The sequence below is a fragment of the Ahaetulla prasina genome, chromosome 6 (genome assembly GCF_028640845.1).
Source record: "Ahaetulla prasina isolate Xishuangbanna chromosome 6, ASM2864084v1, whole genome shotgun sequence".
Taxonomy (NCBI): Eukaryota; Metazoa; Chordata; class Lepidosauria; order Squamata; family Colubridae; genus Ahaetulla; species Ahaetulla prasina.
The window spans coordinates 12,307,696-12,327,485 of NC_080544.1; the positions used below are offsets into that span (position 1 = coordinate 12,307,696).

Below are 19,790 nucleotides of genomic sequence, written 5' to 3' on the forward strand. Positions count from 1 at the left end.
GACACCACATCAGCTTCCAATTGCAATGGTTGAGATTACCAGAAGTGCAAGGACCAGAACTTTGGATCTCACTCAACACCCAAAATGGTAAAAGAGGAGGAATCGGAGTCAAAATTTCTTTTAGAAAACCATATGAAATAACAAAACTGACCTGATTGTGTGGCAGATGATAGATCAGTAGATAGATAGATAGATAGATAGATAGATAGATAGATAGATAGATAGATAGATAGATAGATAGATATAAACTAAAAAATGGAAACCCTTTATAGATGTTTGGTGTGAAAGGAAAAAAAATGAATTTAAGATTTGTGGTTCTGATAATTAGATAGGATAGATCATAGACAAATAAGAGGTAACTCTCTTATTGTGCTTACAACTGCTAAAAAGCCCATTTGGAAGACACTTCTTTTTAGTCTTCTTTTATTTTTCTTTCTTTCTTGCACTTTTAGCTTTTACTTCAATTTCCTTTTTCCCTTCTCATTTTGTATTGGTTTGTATTCATTTTTATCTTTCTGGTTAAGTTCCGTTTGTATTCATTTTTATCTTCCTTCTTACATGGAGCTTGTATTAATGTTTATTTTTTCCTTTTTAAAAAACTTTTAATAAGGCTGCCGTTATGCCCAACTCTTCTGCTTTCATCGTGAGTATCCTGAGACCGTGTGGCCGTTCAGATTTTTGAAAGTCAACAGTTAACCAAGGATCAGAATTCATCATCTGTACCAGAAGCAGAAACAAAAAGTGACACCATCTGCCAATTTATCTACTAATGGAGACACAGTAGCTCATAGACCAGTAGCCGCTAAGTTAGGAATTTAGGAGAATTAAATTATTAATTAACTATTAATTAACTGTTAGGAATTGAGGAGAAACTTCCTAACTGTGAGAACAATTAACCAGTGGAACATTTTGCCTTCAGAAATTGTAGGCGCTTCATCACTGGAGGTTTTTAAGAAGAGACTGGACTGCCATTTGTCCGGAATGGTACAGGGCCTCCTGCTTGAGCAGGGGGTTGGACTAGAAGATCTCCAAGATCCTGTCCAGTTCTATTCTGATCATGTTTGCCAAGGTTCCAAATTCCCCATACCAAGATAAATGACCAGATGATTTTTTAAACAGCTTTGCCTTCTACTCTGTCGTTCTCCCTCCTTTTGTCATGAATGCTGATTTTTTTTTCAGTAGTTGAGAACAACAAACACCTAACTTTAACAGCTATTTATTTATTTATTTATTTATTTATTTAGTCACAACAGTATATATAAGCATAAGCATGAAAGTAACTATATAATATATAAGCATGTATATATATAAGCATAAGCATGCAATAACTATATTAATTGGATATAACGAAAGAAAACAATAGGACAGGAACGGTAGGCACGTTTGTGCTCTTATGCACGCCCCTTACAGACCTCTTAGGAACGGGGTGAGGTCAATTGGGCTGGGAAGTGGCTCACCAGGCTAATGCAGCCTGTTATTAACACACAGCTGCCTGCAATTACAATTACTGCAGGCTCAAGTCCCACCAGGCCCAAGGTTGACTCAGCCTTCCATCCTTTATAAGGTAGGTAAAATGAGGACCCAGATTGTTGGGGGGACAATAAGTTGACTTTGTATATAAATATACAAATAGGATGAGACTATTGCCTTACACAATGTAAGCCGCCCTGAGTCTTCGGAGAAGGGCGGGATATAAATTAAAAAAAAAAATAGCAGACAGTTTTTGGTTAAAGCTTTGGGGATTTTGAGAAGAGACCACAGAGTCAAGTAATGTGTTCCAAGCATTAACAACTCTGTTACAGAAGTCATATTTTCTGCAATCAAGATTGAAGCGGTTAACATTAAGTTTAAATCTATTGTTTGCTCTTGTATTGTTGTGATTGAAGCTGAAGTAGTCTTTAACAGGAAGGACATTGCAATAGATGATTCTATGAGTTAAATTTATTTATTTATTTATTTGTTTAATCAAATTTTTATACCGCCCTATCTCCCGAAGGACTCAGGGCGGTTTACAGGTCCTGTCGAAGGCGGCGGAGTTCTAAGTTTTCTAAACCCAAGATTTCAAGTCTGGTGGCATAAGGTATTTTGTTGTATTCAGAGGAATAGAGAACTCTTCTTGTAAAATATTTCTGGACATGTTAAATTGTATTGATGTCTGAAATTTGGTATGGGTTCCAGACAGGCGAGCTGTATTCAAGAATTGGTCTAGCAAATGTTTTATAAGCTCTGGTAAGTAGTGTAGTGTTTCTGGAGAAGAAGCTATGTAAGATTAGGTTTACAACTCTTAAAGTCTTTTTTGCGATGTAGTTGCAGTGGGCTTTGGCACTTAGATCATTGGATAGGAAAACTCCAAGGTCTTTGACAGGGTGGGGGTCATCTGTAAGGTAATGTCCATCAAGTTTGTATTTAGTGTTTGGATTCTTTTTTTCCAATGTGTAAGACAGAGCATTTGCTGGTTGAGATTTGGAGTTGCCAAGTTTTTGACCATTCTGACACAAAGTCAAAGTCTTTTTGAAGGGTAGCTGTATTGTTGGTAGTGTTAAATAGTTTGACATCATCAGCAAAAAGAACATAATTACTTTTAATATGAAAGTATTTTAATATGAATAGCTTTGAACAACCAAAACCAACATTTTCTCCCAGACAACTTTAGTTCTGCAATTTTTTTTAACTTCTATTTTGACAGCTTTCTTTATTTATTTTTCCTCAGGGCAGGAGGAGGAGGAGCAGGAGGGAGAAGGACAGGAGAGAGGGAACCATTTTCCCACCCTTGTCAGTGTCTAACTTTCTGGAAATGTGATAGCTCTGGCGCCGAGTCAAATACGCAAAATCTGGCATTCGCCGGACTTTCAGCCCCTGGTATGAATTAGCTGGAAGAGAATGGGATTGTGTGAGGTTGCTATGGGTTGCTTCGATGCTTCGCACCGCAAAGGCAGGCTACCTCGCTGAGGCAAGGAGCCCTTATTTAATGCTCTGAGGTAATCTACTCGCACAGGGCTTCCTCCAGAAGGTGCAGGTGGAGGAGTTTGCACGTCTACTGTGCATGTCAGAGGATTTGCAACCTGGAGTGAAGCCACCAGTGGTGGGTTTCTACCGGTTCACCCTGGTTCAGGTTAACCGGTAGCAGCGATGGAGGGAGGCTCCGCCCACCCACCCGGATGTCATCATAGATGCTCTGCACATGCGCAGGAGGTTCTGCGCATGAACAGAAGTGCCACACGTGAGCAAAGCTGGCGCATGCCCAGACACGCACACAATTCCAAACCGATAGAGAAGGTAAGTGAAACCCACTAGTTGACGCCACACAATGAGTTCTAGGCCCTCCTTAGCCATGAAAGCCAGCTGGATGACTTTGGGCCAGTCCCTCTCTCTCTCTCAGCCCAACCCACCTACAAGGTTGTTGTTGTGGGGAAAATAGGAGGAGGAAAGTGTGTCCGATATGTTCACCATCTTATCTTGAGTTATTTGTAAAAATAATAAAGGCGGAATACAAACAAACATACAAATAAATAAAAATAATCAGAGGATACTTTCACCACAGATCAGTGCAGTAACTCTATCACTGCACAATAGGAAAGATAGTTTTATAACTTAAATCCAGGAGTGAAATGCTACCGGTTTGGACCAGTTCTCCCAAACCAGTAGTAATAAAAGCTACTGGTTCGGGTGAGCCAGTAGTAAAAAAATGCTACCAGTTCAGATGAACCGATATTTCCGACGATCTGCTGTGCCGCATGATTTATATTCGCTAGAAAGCAGGGAATCCTGCTTTCTAGCAAATATAAATCACGTGGCACGGCTGTGCCGCTGCCTCGCTGTTCTACTTGCCTTAGGAAAGGCTTCTTAAGCCTCCCGTTTCAGTGCTGCGCAGTAGCACCTGCGGTGCGCATGTGCATGAAGCACGCGTTTGACATGCTTTGTGCATGCGCGCGCGCAGCAAACCGGTAGCAGACTTTGGAGCATTTCCCCACTGCTTAAATCTCTGGATTTTTTTTTTTTAAACACTGAGAGTGATTACACCTAATTCTCCCTTATTGATTTTCAATGCTGAGTTAACCTAGCTTAGCTCTAACCCTCCACCTTTATGGCCCCACTAAACCTTCCCTTATCTTTCCTCATCCCTAAACAGTTTTCAGTGTCTTACATGAAGTTCCCAAACGAAGCTCCTCTTAGACTATGTTTGAGGGCTCCTCCATAATTCAATCACCCTTTTCGAAGCGGGTAACATGATGTTTTGAAACCATTGCACTTGGTTCAAAAGACTGGGATATTCCATCTGAAAAGATGACAAATACCAGTCAGCTACTGTGGTGAAACTGGGATCGTCTCCCCCCCCCCCAGAAGAAGCTGTAAAAAGCAGCACCAAAGACACCAAACACTTTTAAAAAAATAAAATTACGGTCTGCTTGTACAGGTGATATGGACCTTGTGTCTATAATAGAACGTAGCCTCCTCAAAATGCACCAAAGGGCAGTTGACATGATTCTCTAATTTCCTTATTTGGCTCTGCTTGCAGTCCTTCTGATGTCAGTCTGTCTGTCATCATTAGATCAAAGCCTGCTCTTTAGCTGCTTCTATATTTATAGCAGCAGCTGCCGCTGATTCTAAAAAAAGCAAAAAGAGCCATTGAGTACAATAATGGCAACATCGGAGTTAGCCCAGAAAATGGGCAAGAGCAGTGTCTAGATCAGAGGTGTGAAGCTCAAGGTCTGGGAGTCAGATCAGGACCACAAGGTGCTTAAATCTGGCCCGCGGGATCACCCTGGAAACAGCAAAGGGCTGGCCTGCGGTGCCTTTGCCGGCGAAAATGGAGCTCACGGGGGCTGCAGGCAGCCTTCCCAAGCTCTGTTTTTGATGGCAGAGGGTTGCAGGCAGCTGTCGCAGGTGAAAACGGAGCTCAGGAGCCCGTTTTTGCTGGCAGAGTGCTTGGGCCGCCACAGGCGCCCCCGACATGAGTGATGTTAAGCTGGCCATGCCCCCCCCCGGAGGTCAAACACAACCCTGATGCGGCCCTCAATGAAATCGAGTTTGACACCCCTGGTCCAAATGGAGGAACCAGCTCTTCTGTGAAAACTAGACCAATAAAGGAGAATGTTTGTAGTTCAGGGTTGAAATGAAATGAAGGTCCTTGGTGCTCTCTTGGGCTCGGTTGCAGACGTTTCGTCAGTGCACTGATGTTGTTACCTAGTTTGGGTCATGAAATGTCTGGAAGAAAACAACCAAGCTCAGAGAACACTAAGAACTCCACAGTCTTCCTCCTCCTTCCTCCTCCTCTTCCTCTCCACACCACATGCTCCCTTCTAGCACTGATGTTGTTACCTAGTTTGGGTCAGCGGTGAAATCCAATTTTTTTTACTACCGGTTCTGTGGGCATGGCAGGAGAAGGATGCTGCAAAATCTCCATTCCCACCCCACTCCAGGAAAAGGATACTGCAAAATCCCCATTCTTTCCCCACTCCTGGGGGAAGGATATTGCAAAATCTTCATTCCCACCCGTCTCTGGGGCAGCCAGAGATTGTATCTGCTAGTTCTCTGAACTACTCAAAATTTCTGCTCCCGGTTCTCCAGAACCTGTCAGAACCTGCTGGATTTCACCCCTGGTTATTAGTATTTCTCTTTTTAAAACTATTTTTACAAATAAATTTTTACCCTTAACCCTAACCCAGCTGGCTTTCGTGGCTAACGTGGAAGTAGAACTCTCCCCAGTGGTGAGATTCAAATGGGATTCATTAAGGTTCTCTGTCCTAATGACCAGATGGGTGGGTGTGGCCATGGTGGGTGTGGCCAAAGGGTGTGACAGGCAGCACTAGGCCTCCTGCCCCCTCGGGAGTAAAACAGGCCATGAGGGGGCACACGGCCCTCCCGTGCCCCGTTTTGGGCCTACTAGGCCTCCCTGCAGCCTGCTGGGAGCAAAAATGGACTGCGGGGGGCCATGCCCCCACGCCCATTTTGGGCCTAGTAGGCCTCCCTGCAGCCACCTGGGATCAAAAATGGGCCTCAGGGGGGCGTACTGCACCCCCACACCCCATTTTGGGCCTAGTAGGCTTCACTGCACTGAGCCAAAACAGGGCGTGTAGGGACTCCTGGAAGGGGCGGGGAGGGGAGGGGCCAGCCAGCAATTTAACAACCGGTTTGGCCGAAGTGGTGCAAACCGGTTGAATCCCCCCACTGACTCTCCCTCTCCTAGTGATTGGCCCCAAATCACCAGCTGACTTTCATGCCTAAGGCAAGACTAGGATTCAGAGTCACCTGTTCATTGGCCCCAAATCACCCAGCTAGCTTTCATGCCAAAGGCAGGGCTAGAACTGACTGTCTCCAGCTTTTTAGCCTCAACCACTAAACCCAACTGCCTCTCTGTGTATTGTAAATTATTTGAACAAAATGGCGGACTTAGGTTTGATAGGTTGTGGAAGGAACACCAGATTCATACTCAACAATTTATCATCCCAGTTTCCTTCGTCGCTCTTGCTTTCTTCTCCATTTTCCTCTTCCTTGCCAAAGTATCACCCCTAAATGCAAAGCTGTTCCACTTTAACGTCGCCTCTGGCATAAAAGCCGTTTTCTTTAACAAACATTTCCGACTTCTTCAGAGGGCAGTAGAGATGTGGACTCTTGTTGAAAGCTAGGCGTCCCGTATTCTCATCGGAATATTATCTCAAGTTTTAAAATTAATTTCAGCCTACCTCTTAAAAGTTACAGGTGTGAATTGAAATGCATATTCATTATTTTTGCTGCAAGTGATTAAAATACATGCTCATTAGTATCTCTAGGATTATACTTAGTGATTCTGCCTTGGTGGATTTATAGAAGCCCCGCATGTACCTTGTGTGCATATTCTGACAAGTGTTGTCCTCAGGAGTCCCTGAAAGTCCAACAATTCTTGTGAATAGCTTAATGAATATTTATGACAATGCTTGCCAAACTTGTAGGTCCAAAAGTATCAGAAAGAAAGAAAAAGAAAACTACCTTTGTGATGTATCAGCAATTTAGGATGAGGGTTTCTGGTTTGTTTGATTGTCCTTTCAAGGGGAGACATAAATGATTAATAATCTTTTCATTTCTCCCTCAAGATGAACATTAAACGGTTGTTTGATTGTACAAAAATGTTGTGGATCAACTTCAATCATCGCAAAACGGCATGCGTTATCTTACCAAGTTTCCACCGATATGCATATGACTTTTCATATAGTTTTACATCCTGTAATTTAGCCCCTTGAGGAAATCTCCTTGATTTGCTGCCTCGTAGGATTATATCTGATCTTAGACATTCGAGTGAAACAGCAGGAATTTTTGAGATGAATGCTTAGCTCACAGAAACCTTTCGAAGTTCGGAACTGATAAGCAACAAAGGACCACAAAGCAGACAGAAAGAGTTAAAATTGCCAGTCTCTCCTTCCTTCCTTCCATTCAGTAACAGTAACGGAGTTGGAAGGGACCTTGGAAGTCATCTAGCCCAACCCCCTGCTCACGCAGGAGACCTGTACTAGGGATTCGAACTGCTGAACTGCCGACCTTTCTGATTGACAAGCTAAGTGTCTTAGCCACTGAGGAATTTTACAGTCTGGAACTGGAACTGACCAAAAAAGGTTACAAATTCCACGTTCAGCTTGATTGGGTTAGCTGACGTTTGTGCAGTGGTTGGAATGCAGTATTGCAGGCTAATTCCGCCCACTGTCAGAAGTTCGATCCTGACTAGCTCAAGGTTGACTCAACCTTCCATCCTTCTGAAGTCGGTAAAATGAGGACCCAGATTGTTGGGAGCAGTAGGCTGACTCTGTAAACCACTTAGAGAGGGCTGTAAAAGCACTGTGAAGCGGTATATAGGTCTAAGCGCTGAGTGCTATTGCTAAAAGCTAAACTTTCTGAAGTTCACTAAACATTGATTTCAGCTCTGAAATAAATATGGAATGGTATCAGTAGACAACAATAACTTTAAAAGAAACGATTGCAGTTCTGGAAATACTAGGAGCATCTTCTATGGCTAAATTTAGGGCATTTTCATGGTATCACCTTCATTCTTTTGAAGCCATTTTGAAATTGACCTGCACCTGTTTTCTCTTCAGCAGATTTCAAAATACTGGGAACTTGCAATGAATACTTTGGATGATTGATCATGATCATTCAAACCAGCTTCTTGCTGTTATGCAAGGCTGCTGATTGGACAATATTGGAAGAAAAAAGAATTACCTACAATAGAAGATTGGATATTGAAAGTTACTAACTTGGCTGAGATGGCAAAAATCTCAGCCTTTTTGAAAGACAATACGCAGGAAAGATATTTAATTGAATGGAAAAAATGGATTGATTATTTACAAAACAGATATCAGATTGCCTTTGAATAATTAGGATGTATTATTTTAGAATGTAATGGAGGAGGTTAGGAAATGAAAAGACTCGGATGAGGCTAATTGGATTAGAAGGGAAAATCTTATTCTGTGTTTGGTCTATGTATAATAATACCTTGTGATTGACCCGGGAAGCCGGGGGGTGGTGAAGGGAGTGGAGAAGGGGGTTGTGAGGGGGGGAGGGGGGAAAAAGGGGGGGAAATGTTTTTGTTTTTTAAAACTTTTTCAATTAAAAAAAAAACCAGCTTCTTCCCTGGTCCAACACCTTAAAGCCACAGGACATGATATTGACTTTAAAAAGACCAGAACTATCGTCAAAACTGAACACTTTAACAACAGAATAATTAGAGAAGCCATCAAGATAGAAAAATGCCCACACAGCATGAATAAACGAGATGATATTTCCCGCCTACCAGCCATTTGGAAACCTGCCCTTATTGACAAATGTGTCCCTAACATGAGGAATGACACCAGACCCACACTCACGAGGACCACACACGATGTCACCACCATACATCCACCCAGAAAGCAGACTCAAATCCACACCGATGATGAAGCACAACCAAGGACCAGAAGCCAGACCGCAGCTGCAACATTAGCCATTTCAAACCCCTCCAATCCATACATGCAGCAGACTGACACCCACCATGAAGATGTAGCATGAACACAAACACGAAGCCAAACAACAGCAATGCAGCTCACCAGCTCAAATCCCCCTGCAAATCAGACTAATCTGAGCACAACGAAGCCCCCACCCAAACAGGACACACCCCCGGCCAATCAGAGCACAACCCCCCATCCAATCAGAACACAGCCAAGCTCCCACCCAATCAGTTCAAACCCCCACTAGCAGTTAAAAGAAAGAAACAGCTGCGATCACACATTGCTCCTAGAAGCACGAAGCTGAAGCCTGAAGATGATGAATGAGACTTCGTCGAAACGTCACCAAGAAACTTCTAATTTTACGCGGGAGAAAACCCGAATAACCAAAGACCTACATACAAACACCCGCGAAAACCTCAGAAAATATATATATATATATATATGATTGCAAGTCAAGGATTACCTATAGTGTTTTAGCTCCTGTCTTTGAACTGTGAAAATTAAAAGGAGAAAATACATTTCAGTTGTGCTTCCAAGCTGCTTTGGTTTTTCCATCTTCTAATGCTGTCTCGAGAAAGAAAAAAAAGATTCAATGAAAGCAAACTTCATATATAAGTAACAAAATCATTCATTTCATTCACAGCCAATCAATTGCATAAGGAAAATATTTAAATTGATGTAAATATTATCCTCAGTACTGGAGAGTGAGCCCAGTGTTCTCATTCCTGGAATTCCACTTCTTTCCAAGTCTCTTTGACTTTCTTGAGGTCACTCATCTGAATGTAATTATTGTGCATCAAACATGCTATTCTCGGCAGCTTACTTATTACTACAGAATACAAGTGCTTTCATGGCCAAATGAAATCCTGTATTTTGCTTAAGAAAACGACAATATTCATCACGTTATTATCTTTTTTGGTTATAGAAGGCCTGATAATAATAATTAAAAAAAAAAACCTTGGGAAAAATACACATGCTACAGCATAATGAATTATCTGTTTCAAATGTCTGTTTATGTGCAAAGTGGGAGAAATGGAAGAGAAATGCTGAGAGCAAACTTTGAAGATTGTATTTAGTGTAATCGCTGACTTTTATGCCAGGTAGCATTGTATGGTTTTATAGAGGAAGAGGAAGAGAGAGAGAGAGAAAAAGTTCAGATAAATAAAAGCACTGTGTTCTTAGAAGCAAATACTGTGTTAAGGGAGGAAAGAAGGAAAGAAAGAAAGAAAGAAAGAAAGAAAGAAAGAAAGAAAGAAAGAAAGAAAGAAAGAAAGAAAGAAAGAAAGAAAGAAAGAAGGAAAGAAGGAAGGAAGGAAGGAAGGAAGGAAGGAAGGAAGGAAGGAAGGAAGTTAATTAGTTAGTTTCAGATAAATTGCATTCTTAGAAGCAAATACTGTGTTAAGTAAGTAAGTAAGTAAGGAAGGAAGGAAGGAAGGAAGGAAGGAAGGAAGTTTCAGATAAATAAAAGCATTGTGTTCTTGGAAGGGAGGGAGGGAGGGAGGGAAGGAAGGAAGGAAGGAAGGAAGGAAGTGTGGGAGGGAGGGAGGGAAGAAGGAAGGAAGGAAGGAGGGAGGGAGGGAAGGAAGGAAGGAAGGAAGGAAGGAAGGAAGGAAGGAAGGAAGGAAGTAAGTTTCAGATAAATAAAAGCATTATGTTCTTGGAAGGAAGGAAGGAGGGAGGGAAAGGAGGGAGGGAGGGAGGGAGGGAGGGAGGAGGGAGGGAAGGGAGGGAGGGAGGGAGGAAGGGAGGAAGGAAGGACTTCTCCAGTCTTCTCATTCCTGGTGAACACTCTGAAGATCAAAATCTACCTAAATCTGAGCCAATGAGATATTTGGAGACGTCTCCACTAAGAAATAAATGCGGACAACTTTCTTGCTAATGGAAGCAAAGCAGGAAAGGGAGAAACTATTTCTAAGAAATATGAATCCGGACTCCTACTTTTCAGATATAGAGAAGCATGATAATTAACACTGGCTCAGCTTTTGCAACTGCTCAGAGCCTCCAAGAAGTTCCTTCTTCTTGTTGATAAGACCGTATTCCTTCTGATTTGCCAGAGCGTTCCTTTGAAAGTTTAAAGAAGAAAATGCTTCTGAGGTTCTCCCTCTACAAGGATGTCCCTTTATCTGCTCTTCTTACTTTTAATGATTGCATTAAGGGGTATTGACTGGGGGCTTCAGAGGGTCTTTTCAACTGCAGAAAGTGCACAAGTCCACAGCAGTGATTGTTGCAGCATTTCCCGATTTCTCGGTTCAAAAATGTGAACGTTTTCAACTCATAATCTTCAAATGAGTCAGGAGGCAATTCTCTAAGAGTTTTCCCTTTAGTTTAGAACTTAAAACATGCTCAGTAGATGAGTTTAAACTGCCCCCGAACCAACCTTCTTGCCTTCTTTCCTTCTTCCCTCCCTCCTGCCTTCCTTTCCTCCCTCTCTCTTCTTCCTTCCTCCCCCCTCTCTCCTTCACTCCCTTCCTCCCTCCCTCTCCTCCCTCCCTCCCTTCTTTCTTTCCTTCCTCCCTCCCTCCCTCCTTTCCTTCCTCCTTCCCTTCCTTCCTCCTCCCTCCTCCTCCTCCTCTCCCTTCTTCCTTCCTTCCTTCCTCCTTCCCTCCCTCTTCTTCCCTCCCTTCCTCCCTCTCCTCCCTTCCTTCTTTCCTTCCTCCCTCCCCCCTTCCCTCCCTCTCCTTCCTCTCCCTTTCTTCCTTCCTCCCCCCCTCCCTCCTTTCCTTCCTCCTTCCTTCCCTCCCTCCCTCTCCTTCCTTCCTTCCTTCCTTTTTCCCTCCCTCCCTCCTTTCCTTCCTTCTTCCTTCCCTCCCTCCCTCCTTTCCTTCCTTCTTCCTTCCCTCCCTCCCCCCCTCTCCTTCCTTCCCTCTCTCTCCTTCCTTCCTTCCTTCCTTCCTTCCTTCCTTCCTTCCTTCCTTCCTTCCCTCTAGAGCAGGGGTGTCCAAACTTGGTCCCTTTAAGACTTGTGGACTTCAACTCCCAGAGTTCCTCAGCCAGCTTTGCTGGCTGAGGGACTCTGGGAGTTGAAGTCCACAAGTCTTAAAGGGACCAAGTTTGGACACCCCTGCTCTAGAGTATAAAGTTTCTTGCCAGAGCAGGAGGTTGGACTAGAAGACCTCCAGAGGTCCCTTCCAACTCTCTTATTCTGTTAATGATACAATGCAAGAAAATAACTCATGCACGACGTTCAGCTTTCTCTGATGGGTTTTTTCTTCTTCTTCTTTTTTTGAGGAGCGTCTGTCTAGTGAGGAAAACATCATTTTAAGATAATTGATTAAAGTAGTAGAACGAGGTACCTACCAACTGAGTAGGTGTTACTTCTCCTCTTAAAGGCTTCATGAACTGCTTTGACATTATCAGAATATGTTGGCTAGAAGTTAGAAAATGTGATCCTGCTGTGACCGGCAGGGACTTTCGTACATTCCCACCACGTTCTTCTAGTTCTTTCAGAAGAATCTGTTTGCAATTACAGTCTGTTTTACTTGCTGGGTGGGAAAATTTTACTCAGTAAGTTCCATGATAAGCTATCAATAAAAAAAAACAAATAAAACAGTACCTTCTTTCCGTTCCTCTTAATTCTCCTCCTAAATTCTTGAGACAAGAAGACAAATGGTATAGATCAGGGGTCTCCAACCTTGGCCACTTTAAGCCTGGTGGACTTCAACTCCCAGAATTCCCCAGCCAGTTGAATGGAGCTCAGGCTGTCAGTTCTCCAAGCTCAGGGTTTAAACCGTTGAGCCATTACACCAGGGGTGAAATCTAAAAATTTTCCCTACCGGTTCTGTGGGTGTGGCTTAATTGGTGGGTGTGGCTTGGTGGTCAGGTGACTAAATGGGCATGGTCAATAATAATACATAATAAAAATAATAAAGTATACAAAACTTTGGAGGCCCCGGTCTACCTTCTTTAAAATTAGAGGCCCCGGTCTACCAATTACCTTTTATTGAGAGGCCCCGGTCTACCATTTTTAAAAATAGAGGGCCCTGGTCTACCAATTGTGTTTTACTGAGGGGCACCGGTCTACCTTCTTTAAAAATAGAGGCACCGGTCTACTAATTGCCTTTTTTGGGGAGGCACCGGTCTACCTTCTTTAAAAATAGAGGCACCGGTCTACTAATTGCCTTTTTTGGGGAGGCACCGGTCTACCTTCTTTAAAAATAGAGGCACCGGTCTACTAGCCGCCTACAGTGCTGATCAGCTGTAGTGCGGCCCTTTGAAGCGCCGTGGCAGTCATTTAAGGCTGTTTGCAGCTATATCACCACCGAGAACTTCAGGGACAAAGAAGAACAGCGAGGCGTGGGCAGTGTGGTGGGGGGCAGGGATTTTTGCTACCGGTTCTCCGAACTACCTGCCCCCATCGCTACTGGATCGCCCGATCCGATCAGAACTGGGAGCATTTCACCCCTGCATTACACCCCCACCTTAAAAGTTCCAAACACCACCTTCTAAATGCCCTGGATTGATGTAACTTAAGAATGGTGAAAGTTGCAATCCAAAAACGTTTTGCTTAACATAGGACATAGAATAATGTTCTTCTAGTACAACTCCCTACCCCCTATATCTTCGACGGCGAACCTATGGCACGCGTGCCAGAGATGGCACACAGAACCCTCTCTGTGGGCATGCGCATGGCAGCCAGCTATTCTTCACGGTTCTGTTGTGCTCATGTGTGCCAGACAGCTGGTCTGGTGCGCATGAGCACCAGGCCAGCTGCCCTCTCCCAGGTTCCATCGTGCGCATGCATGGTGGCTAGCTGGTCTTCGAAGAGCAACTGTCCAGTGTACATGCATGTGATGGAACCCAGAATAGCAGCTGGCTGCTGCACAAATGCACACTGGCCAGCTGCTCTCTTCCAGGTTCTGGCACTCCAATGTGCGCGCTCCACTTTTGGCACTGAGTGTCAAAAAGGTTAGCCATCACTGTCTTACACATTGGAAAAAAGAATCAGAACACTAAATACAAGCTTGATGGACATAACCTTGTAGATGACCCTCACCCCGTCAAAGACCTGGGAGTTTTCATATCAAATGATCTAAGTGCCAAAGCCCACTGCAACTACATCGCCAAAAATGCTTTAAGAGTTGTAAACTTAATCTTGCATAACTTCTTCTCCGGAAAGATTACACTACTAACCAAAGCATACAAAACATTTGCTAGACCAATTCTCAAATACAGCTCGCCTGTCTGGAACCCACACTTCATTTCGGACATTAATACAATTGAGTGTGTCCAGAAATATTTCACAAGAAGAGTTTGCCACTCCTCTGATCACAACAAAATACCTTATGCCACCAGACTTGAAATCCTGGGTTTAGAAAATTTAGAACTATGCCGCCTTCGGCATGACCTGAGTATAACTCATAAAATCATCTGCTACAATGTCCTTCCTGTCGAAAACTACTTCAGCTTCAATCGCAACAATACACGAGCACACAATAGATTCAAACTTAATGTGAACCGCTCCAATCTTGATTGTAGAAAATATGACTTCAGTAACAGAGTTGTTAATGCCTGGAATGCACTACCTGACTCTGTGGTCTCTTCCCAAAATCCCCAAAGCTTTAACCAAAGACTATCTACTATTGACCTCACCCCATTCCTAAGAGGTCTGTAAGGGGCGTGCATAAGAGCACCAGCGTGCCTACCATTCCTGTCCTAATGTTACCTTTGATTGTATTCAATTTGTATGGTTATTTCATGCTTATACTTATATATATTGTTGTGTTTGAGAAAATAAATAAATAAATAAATAAATATAAACATACCATCTCAGATAAATGGTTGTCCAATCTCTTCTTGAAAGCCTCCAGTGATAGAGCACCCACAACTTCTGAGGGAGAGCCGTTTTAGTGGTTGACTGCTCTCATTGTCAATGTGCCCCAACAGATAACCCTATATGTGGTCTCTACTAGTTTTGTAGAACATCCACCAGGCAAAAAGATGCCTTCAACCGTCCCTTTCAATTTTATGCAGCTAAAATATTTATAAAAGCGTTAATGTGAACTTCTTCATCCTTCTCCAGGAACTCAACATTGGTGAAATCCTCAAGATGGGGATTTTATTTCTTGCTGTTTATTATATTTTGAAAGAGAATGCATGCCATGTTTGCAAAAGTGTTTTTACTCTGCAAGCATTTACAATGTGCAATCTTGTTTTCCTCCATTAAGTGGATTTAATACAGAATAACAGACATCTGTTGTTATAAAATTTACCACTCTCACAGGATGTTATAAAAACAAGTGGAACTGCCTGGAAAATAGTTATTTTATTTCGTTCATTTTTTTTTTTAAATCCATTTTCTATTTATTTTATTTGCAAAAGGAAAACATTTTAAAAAAGCATATTTCTTTTCTAATACTTTGTTGGAGGGTCTCTTTGGTCTCAGTGAGATAACGCTAGAATAGAATAACAGAGTTGGAAGGGACCTTGGAGGTCTTCTAGTCCAACCCCCTGCTTAGGCAGCAAACCCTACACCACTTCAGACAAATGGTTGTCCAATCTCTTCTTAAAAACTTCCAGTGTTGGAGTATTTACAACTTCTGGAGGCAAGTTGTTCCACTGATTAATTGTTCTAATGGTCAGGAAATTTCTTCTTACTTCTAGATTGTTTCTCTCCTTGCTTAGTTTCAACCCATTGCTTCTTGTCCTGCCCTCAGGTGAAAGTAAAGGCAACCTCAAGGTCACCCAGCTGGGAGAAGGAAGGAGCTGCATACCAAACCTGGACTGACTGTTACGAAACCAACTTGCCTGAACCTGATTGGTTATACTGGATCATGCAGTGAAAGATAGTTAAAGGAGAGGAAAATAGAATTTAGGGACTTTGGCATGCTTCTGGCTATGCAATACTGCAATACACTTGAACTTCAATAAAAGTATACCTTTCTCAACCAATGGAGCCAAGAAATGTTTCTACTCTGAAGTTTAAATTGTGGCAGCTCTGACACTTCACTCAGCTACATCTCTTACCTTTGCCGCCCCTCGGAGGGTTGAAATCCAAAAATTTTCCCTACTGGTTCTGTGGGCGTGGCTTAATTGGTGGGTGTGGCTTGGTGGTCAGATGACCCGCTGGTCGTGGCCAATAATAATAAATAATAAAAATAATAAAGTATACAAAACTTGGGAGGCACCGGTCTACCTTCTTTAAAAATAGAGGCACCAGTCTACTAATTGCCTTTTTTTGGGAGGCACCAGTCTACCTTCTTTAAAAATAGAGGCACCGTTCTACTAATTGCCTTTTTTGGGGAGGCATCGGTCTACCTTCTTTAAAAATAGAGGCACCGGTCTACTAGCTGCCTACAGCGCTGATCAGCTATAGTGTTGAAGCGCTGTGACAGTCATTTAAAACTGTTTGCAGCTATATCACCACCGAGAGCTTCAGGGACAGAGAAGAGAAACAGCGAGGCAGGGGCGGGGGGGGGGTTTTTGCTACTGGTTCTCCGAACTACCCTCCCTCATCGCTACCAGATCGTGTGATCCAGTCCGAACCGGGAGCATTTCACCCATGCCCCCTCCCCCCCCCCAAAAATAGCAAAAGAAACTCACCACATGGCACCTGGGAAGATTACATCAGCCAGCAAGGCTAGCTAAGACCCCCATCCCCTGGGAGTCTGAGAGCCAATCAGGATACTCTTCCTGTGCTCCAGGAAGTTCAAAGCTCAGAGAAAAGCATAAAGCCAGAGTGCGCTCAGCATCTCAGCTCTTTTCTGTTCAGGAACTCAAACCATGTGATCCTGACCATTATTAAACCATCTTTCCAAGCAGCCTCCATGTTTCCAGTGTCTTTTTCCCCACTTGGAACTGAACCCAGATGGACATTTCTTCCAACAGAATAGAGTAGAATAATAGAGTTAGAAGGGACCTTGGAGGTCTTCTAGTCCAGGGGTCTCCAACCTTGGCAACTTTAAGACTTGTGGACTTCAACTCCCAGAACTCTGTGAATTGAAGTCCACAAGTTTTAAGTTGCCAAGGTTGGAGACCCCTGTTCTAGTCCAACCCCCTCCCCAGGCAGGAAACCCTACACCACTTCAAACCCAACACCACTATTATTTAGTCATAATAACATTCCCTTCGTAGAGAGTCAAGGACATCTTTCCCTGTACCTGGAAGGCTGGAACTGGGAGGCATTTTCAGTTGGGATGGTGCTTTGATTGGACCATGTGATGGACATGTGGGTGCTGGGTAGGGACTTGGACTTTTCTTTGGGTGGGGAAAACCTGGAAGCTTTCAGATTCGGGTTTTCCCCAATGTGCCAATATGACATCTCTAATAAAATGGAACTTTGAGGAACTTCAAGTCTCGGAGTTTTATTTCGTTGGTGGGGGTGTTATGTGGAACCCTGACATTGACTCTAAGGTCCCATCACAGAAGCATAGAAGCATGCCGGCTTGTTAGTAAAGGAAGCCCAAATGCAAAGTTGCATTAGGTGTTTTGCAGGCTGTGTGTGTATGTGTGTGTGTGAGGGAGAGGAGGGGAGAGAGAGAGAGAGAGAGAGAGAGAGAGAGAGAGAGAGAGAGAGAGAGAGAGAGAGAGAGAGAGAGAGAGAGAGGGAACTGGATCTGAAGACGCTGAAGACCAAACGACTGGAAAAGCTCTAAAGACAGAAAAAGGTCCTTCTTCCACAAGTAATCACAATGTCTCTCTCGAGTCTCAAAGTCTACGGAAAATGAACAATTGTTGTGCAATGAGTCTGATGATTTTATTTTTTTACAAACTTAATTTCCCAATAGCATTCCTGTTAATTTCTCTGACATAATTCACCTTCATTAAGCAAGCTCAGACAGGAACCTGGGTACTATTCTTTTCTTTTCTTTTCTTCTCTTCTCTTCTCTTCTCTTCTCTTCTCTTCTCTTCTCTTCTCTTCTCTCTCTCTCTCTCTTTCTTTCTTTCTTTCTTTCTTTCTGGATTTGGAAGCCAGGAGAGAAAAGAAAAAAAACATAATTTTTGCAAAGAGGTGTTTCTGTAATCCTTCATTGGCTCCATCATCATAAAAATGCAGCCATCTAGCCTGTTGCAACCAGGTTGATTAATGACCTGAGATTTTGCTGCTTTAAAAGGGCAACTCCTGGAGCACCAAAGTTTTAAATACAAACTCCACCAACTTCATAATGCTGTTTAATCAAGGCTGCAATTATGGTGTTTTCCTTCATGCAAGATAAACGGTTAGTTAAGCGATAATTTCATTGTTTTACATGCTTTCTGGTTTTAATGAGCACAAAACCCCCATAAAATGGCTGCTTTCAGCATGTTCTCAGCACCTCGGCTGGAAATTTCAGAGGCATTTGCAAGTTTTTGAAGAAGGAAAAACTCCTGGCAGAACTTCCATGTTTTTGTGTCTTCAGCTGGCAGCAGCTGGCTAATTTCTTTTCAGTTTAACTTTTAGACAATTCTGCCTACTGCAAAATAGACCTCAGAGCCCTGACCAGGTTGAATCCTAGGATGTTCTAGGATCAGCACTACAGCCTGATTTGATTTGGATGGTTGACATTTGTCAAATTATGATAGAATAGAATAGAATAGAATAGAATAGAATAGAATAGAATAGAATAGAATAGAATAGAATAGAATAGAATAGAATAGAATAGAACAGAACAGAACAGAATAGAATTTTTTATTGGACAAGTGTGATTGGACACAAGGAATTTGTCTTGGTGCATAGGCTCTCAGTGTACATAAAAGAAAAGATATGTTTGTCAAGAATCATAAGGTACAACACTTAATGATAGTCATAGGGAACAAATAAGCAATCAAATCATATTAGGAAACAGTCAGTATAAATCTTAAGGATACCAGCAACAGGTTACAGTCATACAATCATAAGTGGTAGGAGAGGGGTGATAGGAACGATGAGAAGATTAATAGAACAGAACAGAACAGAACAGAACAGAACAGAACAGAACAGAATAGATTTTTTTATTGGCCAAGTGTGTTTGGACACACAAGGAATTTGTCTTGGTGCATATGCTCTCAGTGTACATAAAAAAAAAGATACGTTCATCAACAATCATAAGGTATAACACTTAATCATAGTCATAGGGTACAAATAAGCAATCAGGAAACAATAACAATATAAATAGTAAGGATACAAGCAACAAAGTTACAGTCATACAGTCATAAGTGGAAGAAGATGGGTGATGGGAACGATGAGAAGATTAATAGTAATGCAGATTTAGTAGCAGTTTCAAATAGTTTAGAAAGAACAATGAAGTCCTTCAAACCCACTTGCCCTATTTAGCAATCCTCAGTAGAACATCTGCAGTGGTGGTATTCAGCCAGTTCCGACCGGTTCGGGTGAACCGGTAGTGGCGACCTGTGGGTGGGCTTGCCCACCTGCCTTGCCACTATGCTGTCCTATTTAGCCACATTTTCTAAGCCACCTGCAACCATGCAAGCTGCACGTGCTCACATTTTTGGTGTGCGGTGAACCGGTGGTAAAATTATGTGTATCTGATCTTCTGCTTTTCTTATTAGGAAGTTCAACCAGATCCTGCAGCTCTCTGACTTTTAATCCAGGTCCAGAATCCGGAATGCTAAAGAGTATATTCTAATTGTCTTCTATATCAGAGGTCTCCAATCTTGGCAATTTTAAGCCTGGCGGACTTCAACTCCCAGAATCCCCCAGCCAGCAAAGCTGGCTGGGGAATTCTGGGAGTTGAAGCCCGCCAGGCTTAAAGTTGCCAATGTTGGAGACCTCTGTTCTATATGGATATCTCTTCTACCACTTGAAAAATGCTCAGTCAACTTTTCTGAAACAGCCAGTTCCCATAGCCCCTTCTCTCTCTTTTTTTGAAAAATTGTTTTTATTCAACATTTACATCTTTAAATCATAATTGCATTTTTACAGCTTTC

At 42.7% G+C, this 19,790-nt stretch overlaps 1 long non-coding RNA gene across 1 annotated transcript in view; it reads right to left on the bottom strand.

Annotated features, from left to right (window-relative positions):
* LOC131201068 (uncharacterized) overlaps window positions 1-19,790 on the bottom strand; it is a 241,419-nt gene that overhangs the window by 166,805 nt on the left and 54,824 nt on the right. The window contains exons 3-4 of the long non-coding RNA XR_009155776.1: window positions 17,703-17,842; window positions 9,412-9,512 (exon numbers count right to left, since the gene is read on the bottom strand). This is a non-coding gene — a long non-coding RNA (uncharacterized LOC131201068). The remainder of the gene's footprint in view (window positions 1-9,411; window positions 9,513-17,702; window positions 17,843-19,790) is intronic.